Raw genomic sequence first — 15,470 nt, forward strand, 5'->3', positions numbered from 1 at the left:
CAGGCAGAATATAGAACCAACATCTCAACCTGCGGGTGTTTCAATAACCGACTTAGGCTTAAAGTAGCTGGAAAGCAACCAACCTGATGAACAGTCGTCACCAGCGCCCATATTGGTGGCGTATAATTTTTTTTACACATTTTTTATATCTCATTTACTTAATTAATTGAGTGAATGATACCTACCCCGATGGCCTTACATAAAGTTCTTCTACCAAGTTTTTATTATTATTACTAATATTGCTTCTAATGGATCTCTTTCATAAATTTATGTTTTGTCTTAGTTTATCTTTTCAATAAAGTTTTATGATTCAGTACTTCAAAGGTTAACTCAATAAGATCCCTTAGACTTATCCCAAATAAGTCCCCTTTGTACACTTTAATTTACTTGTTATATTATTTGTGTACAATAAAGTTATATAAAGATTTACTTTGAGTAAACTGGTAGTGCTCCTTACTCTATATTACACTGATACACAAAACAATTATGTTCAAAAATCAAAATAGACTTTCTATTACATACAATACCACAAATGTTTTACGTCTACACAGTTAAATACTCCAGCTCTCCATTTCGTATGAACATAATATTCACCTGCATGAACTGACGAACGCAGTCAGCTCCATGCTCTCGCAAGAAAGTCTGCAGCGTTTGAACACCGCGTGCTGACAACCGATATCCGTTTCCATTCGAACTGGACGCAAAGAACACACCCGGTGACGTCCCTTCTACCATTTTTATTTATTAAAATCCATGTTTCATTGTTTCTGACGTCAATATTAGAGCCCTTTATAATATAACCGAAATAATTAGAAATTAATTTATCGTTTAACGAATCTACATGGTAGAGTAAATGTTTATACTGCACGGAAACTATAATTCACCATTAACATGCACACATATAACAAGCACTGTAGTTTGTAAATGTCATTTTGAACAAAACGTATTTAGGGTCTATATTGAGGATTTCAACACAAACACTAGTATAAATATTTAATGTCAATAATATCAGAGAAGTAACCCACAAAGTATTTACTAACTTGCTACTAAATATTGACTTTTATTTAATCATTCATGAAATAATAATTTATATAAATGTTATAGTTTTAGTTAAATTTCCTAAGTTTATACTAGTCGTAGCACTCTCGTAGAGCTTGGTAGCGCTCAGCCGGCGCTGACGGCGCGCGTGTAAACACTACGCCACGAAACGGCGTAGCGCAAGCCATCGGTTGTTCGGTTGTGACGTCATCGAAAGGATGTTTAAATTTTCATGTCTTACTGAAAGTACTCGATAAAACAAGGACTAAAATTTTAATGTTAATAAAATGAATTATTACAAACGATAACTTATATGATAAATAAGTTATATAATTAAAAATCAAGACAATTAAAAATATAGTTATATAACTAAAAATCAAGACAATAAAAAATTTAACCACGCTATTTACCAAACTCTATTGTAACATCAGACGTTATTACATAATAGTCGTGTCACTATTTCTCCTACATATATTTAATCTTGAACTAAGCAAGAGACAGTTCTGGCGTCACCAGAAAGAACATGTTCATGACACAGAACTCTAGATGTCATTGTATTTGCCGGTATAGTTTTACACATTTATGTAACACTAGAACACGTCATTGTCAGGTTTACTCGTGAACTTAAAACTATAAACAAACATTCAGTTTAGAGCATAATAAATTCTAAAAATAAATTTCTTAATAAATTAAAAGTAAAAATCATTGTGATGATTTGAAATTAAAACTTTTGTGTAAAAATATCAATAAAACGCATTATTTTTCATAAAGTATTTGTATATAGGTATAAACAAATAAACATACACAATTTAAAACCTTTTAGATATATTTGTAATTGACCTATCAATATTCAATATACTTTTAAAATGGCGATTCAAAAGTACAGTACTCTTAAGAGCCTACTTTAATAAATAATATTTTGATTTTAATATATATAAAATGATTCTACTACCGAGTACCGACGAACTCGACAAAAGTAATTTGAACTTATAAATTTGTTGTGACTGACAAGCGATATTCAAACTGTTTTAAAATATTTTAGGTTGTACTTAAAATTAAAGGACCAGCAGATTTTAAACACCGAAATTGACGATTATTGAAATTATTTATAAATTAAAAATACCAATAAATATATGAATAAATATTTTTTGGTTGTTATCATAATAATACATAGCAAAGAAGTATACGCCACACACACACATACACACACAAGGGAGTAGGGAACGGTAACGGATAAAGGACAAATGATGACGGCATGAGAAAGCGTCATATCATTTGGTTTCTGTAATACAGGTCTTTGAGCCTAGCTCAGAAATCAGGGACTTCAATATGCTTTGTAACTTTGTATGTGAATAAAGATTATTTATTATTATTATTATATCGTTTGTCGTCACCAATCGGTGTTACCTGTGAAGCCCATATATAGTTCACATCAAACGTAAATCAATATTCTCATTGAAGTTAAAAAAGCCGAAATGGATCAGTGGAACTAGATCACGTCAAGCTTAAACGAATACCGCAGGTTGTTTGATATGTGTGTATTATTCCTCAATTCCTGGTCCCTCAGTGGCCTCTTACGACACCCACGGGATGAGACTGGGGGATTACTATTCTAAGCCGGCACTCAACGGTGTATTATTCTGTTCGGCGTTGAAAGTTAACATCGTGAGGATGCTGCACATATCGGACATTCCGGCAGTCGTGTATCCATAACTTGAACATAAACAATATGGTTCAAATCCGTGCAACTTAGATATCATGAACTTGATTTGTGTTTACATAACTCATATCTAACTCGGCTGTGAAATGGGACACCTACGAAATCAGATGATGTTCTGCATTTGTACTTAAATAACATTTTATTTATTTTACTTGGGTAAATAATAGTACAAGAAAAGTATAGCACGTAGATGTCCCTTTGCTGGTCAAATGAATCCTCTGAAGGAACGTTTTGGAGTTTATTTATTACTGTTTACCTTTTTTTGAAGTGGAATCGTGATTTAATAATTACCTTAACTTAAAAAAAAAACAAAACTAAAATCAATAACTGATTTATATTAATGTAAATGTAAAATAATAGAGAGACGTTTAAAAACTAATCTAGACATTCAGAATTCAGAATATTTTGTAGGTTATTTTTTCTCAGATTAAAATTATTATTACGATATAAAAGAAAATAAAACAATAAGCAAGCAAGCCACAAATAAATTGAAAACAGAACTCAAGCCGTCAAAAAAAAAGATTATGTTTTCAATGACTTTATTTACCGGAGCGCGGTTCAATCGCGGCTGATCTCCAGAGATCGTGATCCGAGATGGCCCGAGATGGCCACTGAGAGACGTCCCTAATTACATCCCCGTCCCGACCTCATTGTTTAGATAAAACAAACAAAAAGCTATCAGCGACCGCGGGTAAACAAAATTTGATTTACAATAAGGACGATATCTCCCAATCTGTATTTCACACAATGGGGGATACGACCGCGATGACATTGAAGATACTTTCACGTTTAAAACACACGTTATTCGGTTAAAAAGCAGAGAGATAAATTATTTTGTTTTCTTTATTTACTTTGACACAACAACTTGAAAATGAAAAAACAATTCTTCAATTCAAATTTTCAGAATAACGTCTCGCATAATATACAAACCCGTTGGGTGACACATAAAAAAATAGTAACTATTTCAACTAACAATAAATACGGACAGAGTACCAGTTCTTACATGATTTCTCGCTTAATAAAATGAGAATATTAAGTATCACTCGAAGGTATTTATATTAAGTATTTTAAACGATTATAGTATATATTGTATGTAAGCCCATAGACGGAAAGACATTCAAGATAAACAATTGTGATTTTTTATAGCGCCGTAATTAAATTGTTATTTGCTCGTTTGTATTGTTAAATAAATAAAACAAATACATGTGAGCATATTTTAAAAGAGAAGCAGCAAGAGGCTCAGTAGATTATCGTTTAAACTTATTTGCATAGGTGTGTTAATTATATAATATTATAAAGTTGGCAGAAAATACTTTTACCATTGCTGAAATCAATGTGACTTGAAGCACTAGAATTATATGAGTGTAACAATTTCCACATTATATAAAGTTGGGTTAAATCAGAGCTGGTTGGCAACGCTGGCGACTTGGCATCGCGTACGTTTTCTTTTAAAATTCTTATTTCATTTCCTTAAAATACAGGAATTTCTAAAGCTTTGCAAAGAATTACAATTCAGTTTAAATATGCGGACTTTCAACACGGTTTAAGCTTAATTCTTCAGCTCCTAAAATCTCTTCGAAGTTCAGGATTACAATACAATTGCTTTTGAGAAGTGATCAATGCCATTCGATGCCTGACAACGAAACCAAAAACGTGACACTACATTATCGAGTAGAAATACTTTGGCTTTGTGCAAGTTCGGGTAGGCATCACCTACTCGTCTTTGCTGAGCTCATACACCACAGCCGGGGGATAGTTGGCCTATGGCCGACAGCTACCCCCCTAATGAATAGCCTATGGGTGGCAGACGTGGGGATGTCTGCTGCCCGACGCCAATAGGTATTATAACAGTTAGAGGTGCACCAAGTGTTCCCGTGCGCCTGCAACAAGCGTAGAGCATAGGGGGGTATGTAATTGGACAATTGCTGACGGAGTCGCGGATGTGGGCGAAAGCGTTCCCGTGGCTTTGCCGAACGAGAGGGAAACCTTGGGGTTTTAGTTGGTAGGAGTCAAACATTCCTAAGGATATTGCGATGTAAGACATTGGTTAATGCCATCAGGTAGCTTACTTGCCAGTCTACCAACCTATTATATATATAGACAAGACCTGATGTGATTTATTTTACCACACTGTTCCACTTTAGTGATTATATGTATACGTATTAGAACAACATGCAGGTTTCCTCACGATAACTTCGCTGAGCATTAAATGAGATATAAACACAAATTAGGCACATTTGAACTCGAAGACTGTTGCCTCTTTTGAACGGGCGACCTCCATTTCAGATCTCCGTTTTCTATTCACTGGGCTACCTCTCATTTACCACAAACCAATCTAAATATAATAAAACGGCTGTATATAACGATATGCCCCAATTTCCGAAACACTCAACTTTTATGTATGAATGTGTATCAGTAACCCGTAAACTCGGCCCTCTACAAACCAGTAAAACGGGGAATTGTGAACGTGTTTGTTTTTGGTTATTTTTTTATGTTAGAATAATTTTTGCTACCTCCGAATATTGTTTATTAGCTTGCTTTTGTACGACTTTTTAGAAATACGATAGACTTACATTCACTTTTACTTACAACATATTTATCAAGCAACTGTAACATTAAAAAAATAATAATATTTATTATTATTAACAATCATGTTTCTATTTGTTAAAATTTAATATTATCTGTTACAATACAAATATTCTGTTTCTCAGTTCAATTCAGATATCATTCAGGTTTTACCCGCTGTAAGCCTTTTTATTTTGCTCAACAATTCGACAGAGTTGACATGATAAATGGCAAAAAAGAATTCTTGCTAATGTAAAAAATGATAAATTAAATTAAAATTAGAAAATATAATTGGAATTCGATAATTTGTATCTTAAAATCATTGACTAGTTTGTGTAACATATATAAATATATCATATCAAGCTATAGATATACTTCTATGAGTATAACGATAAGCCCATAAGATATCTCCTATCAAAAAATTGCTCTTCAAAAATATATTGGAAGGGGTTAAAAAAAATTAACACGAACAATTCATCGCAGATAATGAAATAATGCAGTAATTGTCAATAATATAAAATAAATAAAGAAACAAACAAACGAAATTACCAGGAAAACTGAATCATTTTTTCCGCGAAAAGAGAATTCTCCTAGATGGGATCATAAGCGATACCCGATCCCCCATCCCTCGTAGACGACAGCAGGCGTTTGATAGAGCATTTTATCCTTGAACGGAATCCACGGAATAGATTACCTATCCCATGCTATGATGAGTTCAGGTTTTCCATTGTTCGCAAGTTTAACTTACGGCTAAATCTGTCACGAAAGAGAAAGTGAGAAATTGACTTTTTTAATTCATCTGTTTTGTTTTTTTTTTTATTATGAGGTTTATTTCATGTCATTATATCATAAATAGGTAAAGACAAAAACGGTTCAGCGCGACTTTGTCGTCTTTTCATCAAACGTATTTTTTGTTTGGTAACTTTTGACGAGCTTTAGTGATGTCGAAACATGCAAATTAAGAATTTCAATAGTGATTGAAAGTTGAAGAGGTTGATGTTTTTACTACCAGTTATAATTAATATTTATGTATAATTTCTTAAGGTTACCTGAAACAGATCACTATCAGTGGCCTTCGCATGCAAATTTATTATCTATTTTTAATCTATCTATAATTTTATATCCATTATTATGAATTAAACATAGCGTATCTTTACCTTTTTTTACTATTTTATATACCAAGACCATAATTATACAAGCGTATAAATATGCCAGTAAGTTTTTTTGAAGTGAAAACTTCTTTAGGCGCGTTGCGCTGGTTTTTCGTAGGGGATAGACACGTGGCTTCGCGTCACCGACGTACTAATGTTAATATAATGAAATATTGAGTTGATAATTGCATTCCTTCGTGTAACGATTAGTTGATCTAAAGATCTGAAATATTACGATTATTCGACTGAACCGAGTTCAATTCCGACCTGAAAACATGGCTTAAACTTTCATAATTATAGATTGACATTTTGAAAATGTCATTATATTTCTTTTATTAATATTTTTGAAGTAAATACTTATTTAGGCGCGTTGCGCTGGTTTGTCGTAGAGGATAGACTCGTGGCTTCGCGTCACCGACATGCTAATGTTAATATAATGAAATAGTTGAAAGTATAAATAACTTAAGTATTTGAAATTTATATAAATGCCAACAGTATTATAACTATTATTTATTTAAATTAAATTGTATTAATATTTTGTACTTTTGTTATTAGCGACATACTGTGTATTTTGTTGAGTAAAAAGCTGTATAAAAATGGGATAGAATTATTACTTGGAGTGCCAATAGATGACGGTCTGTTTTTTTTAGTATATTCTCAGATTCACCAAATATATGTAGCTCCTTTGAAGCACAAGAAAACCATTGAATATTTTGATACCGTCTTTGTGTTCATGATACGTAAATGTTATCATGTAAACGTTCTTTTTATTAGATGTTCGATAAAACTCTCATTGCGTTCGCGAATTGCTAAGATAAGACTGGTCGTGTCAATTTAAGATAATGAGAAAACAACGCTATTTGCTGCGCACGTTTGTCTCAAACGCACAAATTGGGACGAATTTCAAAAAATTTATTTTGCTAATATCTGGTCCCTATTGTGGAAATAAACATTTTATAGTTATTCTAACAGAAGGTGGCGGGTTCAAATACAGAAAAGCATCACTAATATTCATGTGCTTAACTTGTGTGTGTTGAGTTGCTGGAATTTATTTAAAATTTCGTGCTATTATTCGACCGACACACACTAGGAGTAGTTGAAGTTAAATAAACGCCTGTAATAAAAATGAAGCAATTTATAATTGAATAGCTCGTGTGAGGCAGTTGTTTTGATTGGTTCCGAGACCGGACGCGACCCTCGCACTTATTCAGGAAATCCAGTTTTCCGGGATACGTAGTCGAAACTATCGAACGATTCGTTCGCTTCGTTGAACGTCCATTGAAGGTCAACCTTTCAACGCTGTCAATTTGTCTTGTAAGCAATTTGTTTTACTGTTGTAACACTTAGACGGATAGACAAATGCATTTGTTAGGTAAAACGAACAATAATTCATAATGGAATGGAAGATATAAAAATCTAGAAGAAATAAAGAAATTATTCATCTGTTAAAGTATACCAATTACACAAACAAAACATTTTAACATGAAAAACTTAAGAAACGAGATTGACATAAATATTTTCTAAACCGTAAATCTTACAAATAAGTTACATTCGAAATAAAACTTACGCTAACATTTCGAAATGTCAGTCGTGTTAACCGAGGGTTAAGTTAAACTTAGCTAGCTCTTACACGAGTTCCGTGAATGTAGCCGTGATAAATTAGGCTAAGTGGCTAGCCTAGGTGGCCTAGACGATATAAATGTTCGGGAAAATAAAGCGTACCAAACTTAGACGTCTAATGGCACTCCTAATTACTTAATACGACACGGGTAATTACTAAATTACGTATTTTACTGGTCAATTCGTGTTTAGTCTTAATGATTAGCGTTCAAGACAGCTCTAATACATATATTATTGCAAAATTTAAGAAATCAATGCTATTCGGTAAGATCTCACTTCATTACCAGTGTAATGTTGACAATCGACTTATAGTTATATACGTGTATTCTTGAAATGTTATATAATTATTGATATTGCATGTCACTTTCTGACATTAAAGACTGTTCTCTGCGGTGAGTTTCGAGTTTGTTCACAGGGAACAGTCCTACAATTAACATTCGAGTAGAACAAAGCTTACTTATAGTTGTTTAGCTTCGGCCCGCGCCTTCGTCTACTTGTCAGTAAGGTACTCCGTTTCCTTTTCCGAACACCTAACAACGTGTATGCAAAATTTCACGTTGAAGCGATTGGTAGTTTAGACGTGAAAGCGTAAAAAAAACTCACTTTCATATTTATATTAATAAGGTAGGCCTTATTCAAAAGCAAAATCCGAAGCTTCTTATTTTGTAATCTCATACGGACTTTTCAATTTCATTATTTGTATAACTTAAAGATGTATGTATATAAATACATTATTAAATACATCATTTTTTTTAAATTGCTGCTTTGCTTTAGCTAAAATTTTGCATACATATTTGATTCTGGTTAGCAATTTTATATTTTATTCAGCATTTTTAATACGGATTTTTATTTCATAAGGCGAGCTATTGGGTCAGGTTCTATGGTCGATAGTGTGAGAAGCGGTTTGCCGTATTTGTGAAGCTGGCTGAGCCACATTGGACAGTCCATCTAAAATAAATTAAAAAAAATCACAAAGAATATTAACTCGAATAACTAATGTCTAGATAAAGTCCAATAGTCGTTCGTGTTTTAATTGATTTATAGGCGGCAATCCGCTCGGTGCGATCGTCGACACGCTGACATGGGCTGAGGGGCGATTGATTCATTGCACTGTAGCTGAAAAACTGCGACTATTATATTATTGTTAGTTTTATAGCTTTATTTTTTATGATTAAAGTCATACCATTCAGGTTCAGTGGATAGTATCTTAAACGATGTTTGCGACTTTAGATTCGAACAAGCACCAATCAGTTTATATCGTGCTTGGCGGGAATTAAATCATCGTGAATAAACTTGCAAGTGAATAAAGTATTGCAGCACGCAAAACAATTTTATTAATTTTTTAATAAGCAAACTTGCAATACACACATTACACAATATAAAAAACAAATTCTTTTAAATAATTTCTGATATATTTATATTTATATGTTTATAAAATAAAAAATAAAATGTAGAATGCAAAAAAAATGTACTTTACCATTTACTTTGATCATTTAACACACTCAAAAAAAGAAAACAAAAACAACAGAAATTTAAAGAAATTTTCACAGATAAAACAAAATAATAATTATAAATATAACTATTATGTCTCATTGACGCTATCATCATTGTAACTCATTTTTATAGCGGCATTATGGAGCAAGTTTATCTCGATAAACTACAATACTTGTTCGCTTGCTAATTGATTTATTACGTTATCGGCGATCGGCGAGCACTATCGACTCTGAAAACGGTGGATTTATTGTATTTTTTATATACTACTAGCAAAAACTGATGTTTTTTCTGCTATATATGTATACACGCATTTAAACAAATACTGTCATGGCGATCGGTTGGCCACGCCATCTAACGGCGAGTTAACAAAGTTAATTGTGTAATATCTTTCATGAAAAAATACACAAATGTTGCGCGGTTTCGAAGTCCATTATTATGAAATAGATATATGAACATTTATAATAATATCATTTTGTTTATTTATTGAAGCTCGAGGAGAAAAATTTCACGACAGAATATGAATGTATACGGTTTAATAATAGGATCCCAGAAAGAATTCAAATGCCTCTGTTGCTAATTAAAAAAATTACTAGTGTGATCGGTTATACAATTAGTTAGTTCATGTATGATAGGACACTACAATAAAACGATCGCTCTTAGCTATTTCTTTGTTATTTTTTAAACAATAAAAAAAACGGCCGTTTCTTATTTCCTTCTCCGGTGGTAGTTTTTAATTTGATCAACAATACGTAAGTGTAATGCTTCGATGTTGAATAAATATTTTAATGTGCATCGCTTCTGACGCAAAGTTTTTCTTCAGTCATGTGTTCCACGTGCAGTTTTTAATAACGAATGCTCCCGTCACTCGAAACAGAACGCGTCCAAATCGATCATTTTCTCACTATAAATATCTTTTAATTACTAGAAAATGTGACTAACTATTAACCGAGTGAAAGTAACGCACGCTCTGTTTCTTTTTAAATTATTGTATTTTATATTATTACGTCTAAACGTCAATAGCGCAATGGTTCGCGGGCCGCCTCGCGATGTAAAAGTCGCAGGTTCGATCCTGTTGAATCCTTGAGATTTTATTGTGTCCGCTCCTAGAATAAGCTTTACGCTTAATTGCAGGAGTAAATATTAGCAAATTTAAAACAGGCAATGCTATTATTCTTAAAAAAAAAGAAAACATTTTATATATGTTTTAAGACTATTAAAAAAAATGTATGACTATACGTTTTTTTTAATAGTTACTTAGAACAAAGAGTAGGTAAATTTTTGTATGTATGTTCGGATATAATTTGGGTATGAACAGTTTTTGAGGTTTTTTGCGTTTCATTCATTATAGCTCCAAATTAGTCCCATCTCATTTTAATTGGTGTATATTGCCACAATATATTTACAACATTATCATGTATATATAAACAATAACATTGATCATTTTGATAAACACGATAATTAGGGATAAGCTGACGCGCAGTTAATAAAACCTTCTTATAGCGAGGTATTCGTTCCAAAACAAGATATGACAAATTGCTGTGTTTCTTTCGCCGGTTCGTTTCAGGGCTGGTTGTTTCATTTTCGAACCGGTATGGTAGTTTCTAATTTGACTATCAATACGTAAGAGTAATTCATTTATTGATTAATGTATTATTGAATAATGTATTTTGATTTTCATAAAAATCTGCAGATATTTTGAATGACGAATTATAAACAAAAATTAAGCACATGAAAATTCAGTGGTGCTTGCCGGGTTTGAACCCACGATCATCAGTTAAGATTCACGTTCTAACCACTAGACCATCTAGACTTCATGTGGTTCCCCCGTAAATGCATTTTTCCAGCGAGATGAAAAGCATGAACACAAGACTAATACCTAATAAGCTAGCGTTTTACCAACGAACAGCTAGCATTTTAGTAGTCAGTAGATGTATGAACGTACAACAATATTGGGTCAATTTGCCGTTAACTCGATCAGTAGTGTGACATACGCCCTCTCCCACGCCGCGATCATTAACCGGATGCAGTAGGCTATGACCTTAATGTTCAAATTGACGGCGTTTATTTTAGACATTTATAGGCAATAATGCAACTTTTAATAATTATTATTTAAAATCATAATACAGTTAGGAAAATAATACATTAACAAAACAAATAATGCTATGAATAATCAATTCTGTAAATATGTAAGATAATTCGATAAATTATTGCTATAAACAAAAAAATGTTGATATAAAAAATACATAATATCGTTGAGCTTCCTTAACCGGTTCATTTTAGTATCTCTTAATTCCTATAACAGTTCTATTACATTAAAAAAGAGGCAACGGGGAAATGCTACTAGCATTGTCGCCACCACGCGGACTATTTATAAAAATCGATAAATAATTATGCAATAATTACAGGCACAAGGGACATAACATTATATACATAGCATTATACTGGTGGTAGGGCTTTGTGCAAACTCGTTTGGGTAGGTACCACACACTCATCAGATATTCTACCGCAAAACAGCAGTACTTGGTATTGTTGTGTTCTGGTTTGAAGAATGAGCCAGTGTAATTACAGGCACAAGGGACATAAAATCTTAGTTCCCAAGGTTGGTGGCGCATTGGATATGTAAGCGATGGTTGACATTTCTTACAATGCCAATGTCTAAGGGCGTTGGTGACCACTTACCATCAGGTGGTCCATATGCTCGTCCGCCTTTCTATTCTATAAAAAAAATATCTTAGTTCCCAAGGTTGGTGGTGAATTGGTATATAAGCGATGGTTAACGTTTCTTACAATGCCCATGTCTATGCGCGTTGGTGATCACTCACCATCAGATAGCCCATAAAATCGTGGAGTATAATAATAATTTAAGTGTATTTAATAAACATACCCGTAGCCAAGATGGCTAGTATGGCGTGTTCAAGCCCGGGCAAAGCAAAAGCTACTAAATTTTCATGTGCTTAATTTGTTTTTATAATTCTGAAAGAAAAAAAAAGAAAAGAAAACTTTCAAACCTTTTTTCAAAAAAGGAGAGGGGGCCTTAGCTCAGCAGTGGGTGACTTGCAATGTTTTCCTTAACAGCTGAGCATGACTTGAATTATGAACACAAATTAAGTACACAGAAACTCTGTAGTGCTTAGCAGAACTTGAACCTGCGGTCACCGTATTGTTGTTACCACTGGACAATGTCGGGTCTTATATAAAAGCAAGAAGAATTGTATATTCATAGCTTGACTCTGAAACTTGATATAACTATATCGAACCTGGAACTTTGTCCTTATATTTTCCCAATTAGCCCTTTTATCATTTTAACGAACCGCATGTTTGCGAAGATAATTATTTTATAGTAAATAATAGAGCAATAGTTTACTTAAGTATCGAGCTGGCCCGGGCTGGATATTGAATTTTCGCTCGAACGGTAATTGGTTTAAACACTTTATGGCGGCTATTATCGTAAATTTTGCCTAGAAACACTAAGATAGACCCGAAACTACCACACTCGGGATTGAAGTGGGTTTTAAGAACAGCTTAATGTTATAGCAATCGTTAATCAGAGTAAAGTAGACACAGTAGACACAGTAGGGCAATGAAATTATTTAAAAATAAATATATGTATTATCTAAAAAAAACTAAAAAAAAATTGCGTCTTTACTATCTAATATTAATATTTTACAATCAATTTAAATGAAAAATTACTATCTTTTGGAAACTATAAATTTGACGAAAACCTAATTGATATACATCTGCACCCGCCCACAACCCACGCTCGAATGGTCAGATTGTTCTAAATTTAAACGAGAACAAAAATGAATGAACTCTACATGCGTGTGCGCACGTAAAAATAGTTACCGTGACCGTCAGGCGTTCTGCCAGATACCAAAGTAAGGTAATTCTGCTATTTCTGATATTTTTACGACATTTTATTGTATTTTATAGTATTATTTAATATTCAAGTCCATGCAGTGAAAGCAAAGAGATTATATAGATAGATAAGAATACCACATAAAACAACCACATTCGAGTCCTCTCTTAAAGGATTTCGAAGAGGCTATCGATATCACAATGTTCAACTAAACATATAAAGTCTACAGCTTTTGACTTGTATTACTATCAACTAGTCAAATTGGTAGCGCTGATTAAATTTATCAATCGTTATATCATATTTATGAAACATATCCCGTGATATCTCCAACTTGGACGAAGACATCGGTACCAGGTTTAATGGGTAAGAATCCTACATAATAATACATAAGGAGACCAGTAACAAAAAGATTAATAAAAATATGTACTAACTCTCTCAAATCGAAGGAGTAGATAAGTATTTAAATTTTCATATTCCATGCGATTGTCTAATAATTTTGCTATGTTATGCACTATAAACAGTTCTTGATTAATGTATATTTATTTATAAAACAACACGATTTCACATTAATATTATTTTATTATTTTCGACAATTTATTCAGTTATTTATTTGTATTTAGCGTTCTCGTTGTTTCAATAGCATATACGTAAATATTGTCAACATGTAATACCTATGTACGTTTCATACCTAAATGGTTAGCGTTGATTAGATTCTCGTTTAGTTACCAACCCACTGTCAATCATCTTCGTAACTAGTAAATGGTTATCATACATTGTATCACAGTTATGAATAATGTTCTCTTTATGGTTTCCATGTAAATAAATCAAAAGTAAATAAATAAAAATAAATCGAAACTCAAAGCAGAATTCGATCGTGAAATATCAGAAAATGGAAACGTTGACTATAATAATTATAATATTTAAAACCTTACTTATAAACGTTCTTTAGCAGCGAATTAGATAAACAATGGTGTTCTTCTTCTTTCGAATGTCAAATAATGATTAAAAGAGCGAAATCAGTGTTTAATTAAACAGCCTCTAAGCAACGTTTATAAGTAAAGCCGTTAAAGTGGATCACAGATCTCGTTTTACGAGTGAGATACGAAGTGAGTTGTAACCGAATAGCACTGCTGTTATTATTTAGCTTATGAAAGATTTTTTTTTAATTGTCTTAGACGACAAAGGAGACACGGGCACTGTACGAAATATAAAACACTCCTTTCACCATCAAGGCGCCAATGTATATATTGTTATTTTATGGTACAATAAGTGGTAGGTGGTACCAGCAAAAAATGTTTCTTAGGAATTATTAAAAAACTGTTAATCACTCATAATATTTACGAGAACGCTGTCTTTATTCGTCTAAGTTTATTCAAAGACTATGATGTAACAAACAAAAACACCGCGCTATGTTTATTTTATAGTTACGTTAAATATAGACGCGCCATGACGTAAGGAACTTTCTTATTTTATCATGCTTTTGTAAATAGTCGTATAATACACTGTCTTAATACATATTAAAAAAATATTTATTAAAGTAGAATTTTACAAGCAGAAATCCTCTTTTGTAACATGTTGATATATATATTGTGATATACGATAAAAAATATATGTATTTTATATCGAATATCATATCATATCACTTCAATATTTCAGTTAGTTTGAGATACAAAAATTAAGATACATTAATATGATGTTATATTTTCGTTCATAAACAAATAAAATGTTGGTATATTGGATTTGGTATCAAGTAACGCCATCTGTGACAGGGTAGTGAAACCACTACGTGAAAATAATTCACGAACCTTTTGCTAAAGGTTCTACTTAGAGCTTCCTGCGTTTTCCGCTAGAGGCGGCACTGTCGATGCTTTATAATAACTTTTGAAAAAAAAAAGAAAATATCATTTGTTACAATCGTTATTAAAAATTACTATAATTAAAACATTTAATCAATGCAATAAATGTCAACACAGAAAAAAGTTAGAATTGTATTGTCAAATAAAACTAGTACTTTAGTTAACGAATA

The 15,470-nt window shown here is 32.5% G+C and overlaps 1 protein-coding gene across 7 annotated transcripts in view; it reads right to left on the bottom strand.

The window, feature by feature from the left end:
* The window catches only part of LOC126772162 (liprin-alpha-1), a 148,066-nt gene that overhangs the window by 84,419 nt on the left and 48,177 nt on the right, over positions 1 to 15,470 (bottom strand). The gene's annotated exons all lie outside the window — the stretch shown is intronic.

The sequence above is a fragment of the Nymphalis io genome, chromosome 12 (genome assembly GCF_905147045.1).
Source record: "Nymphalis io chromosome 12, ilAglIoxx1.1, whole genome shotgun sequence".
In the NCBI taxonomy this organism is placed as follows: domain Eukaryota; kingdom Metazoa; phylum Arthropoda; class Insecta; order Lepidoptera; family Nymphalidae; genus Nymphalis; species Nymphalis io.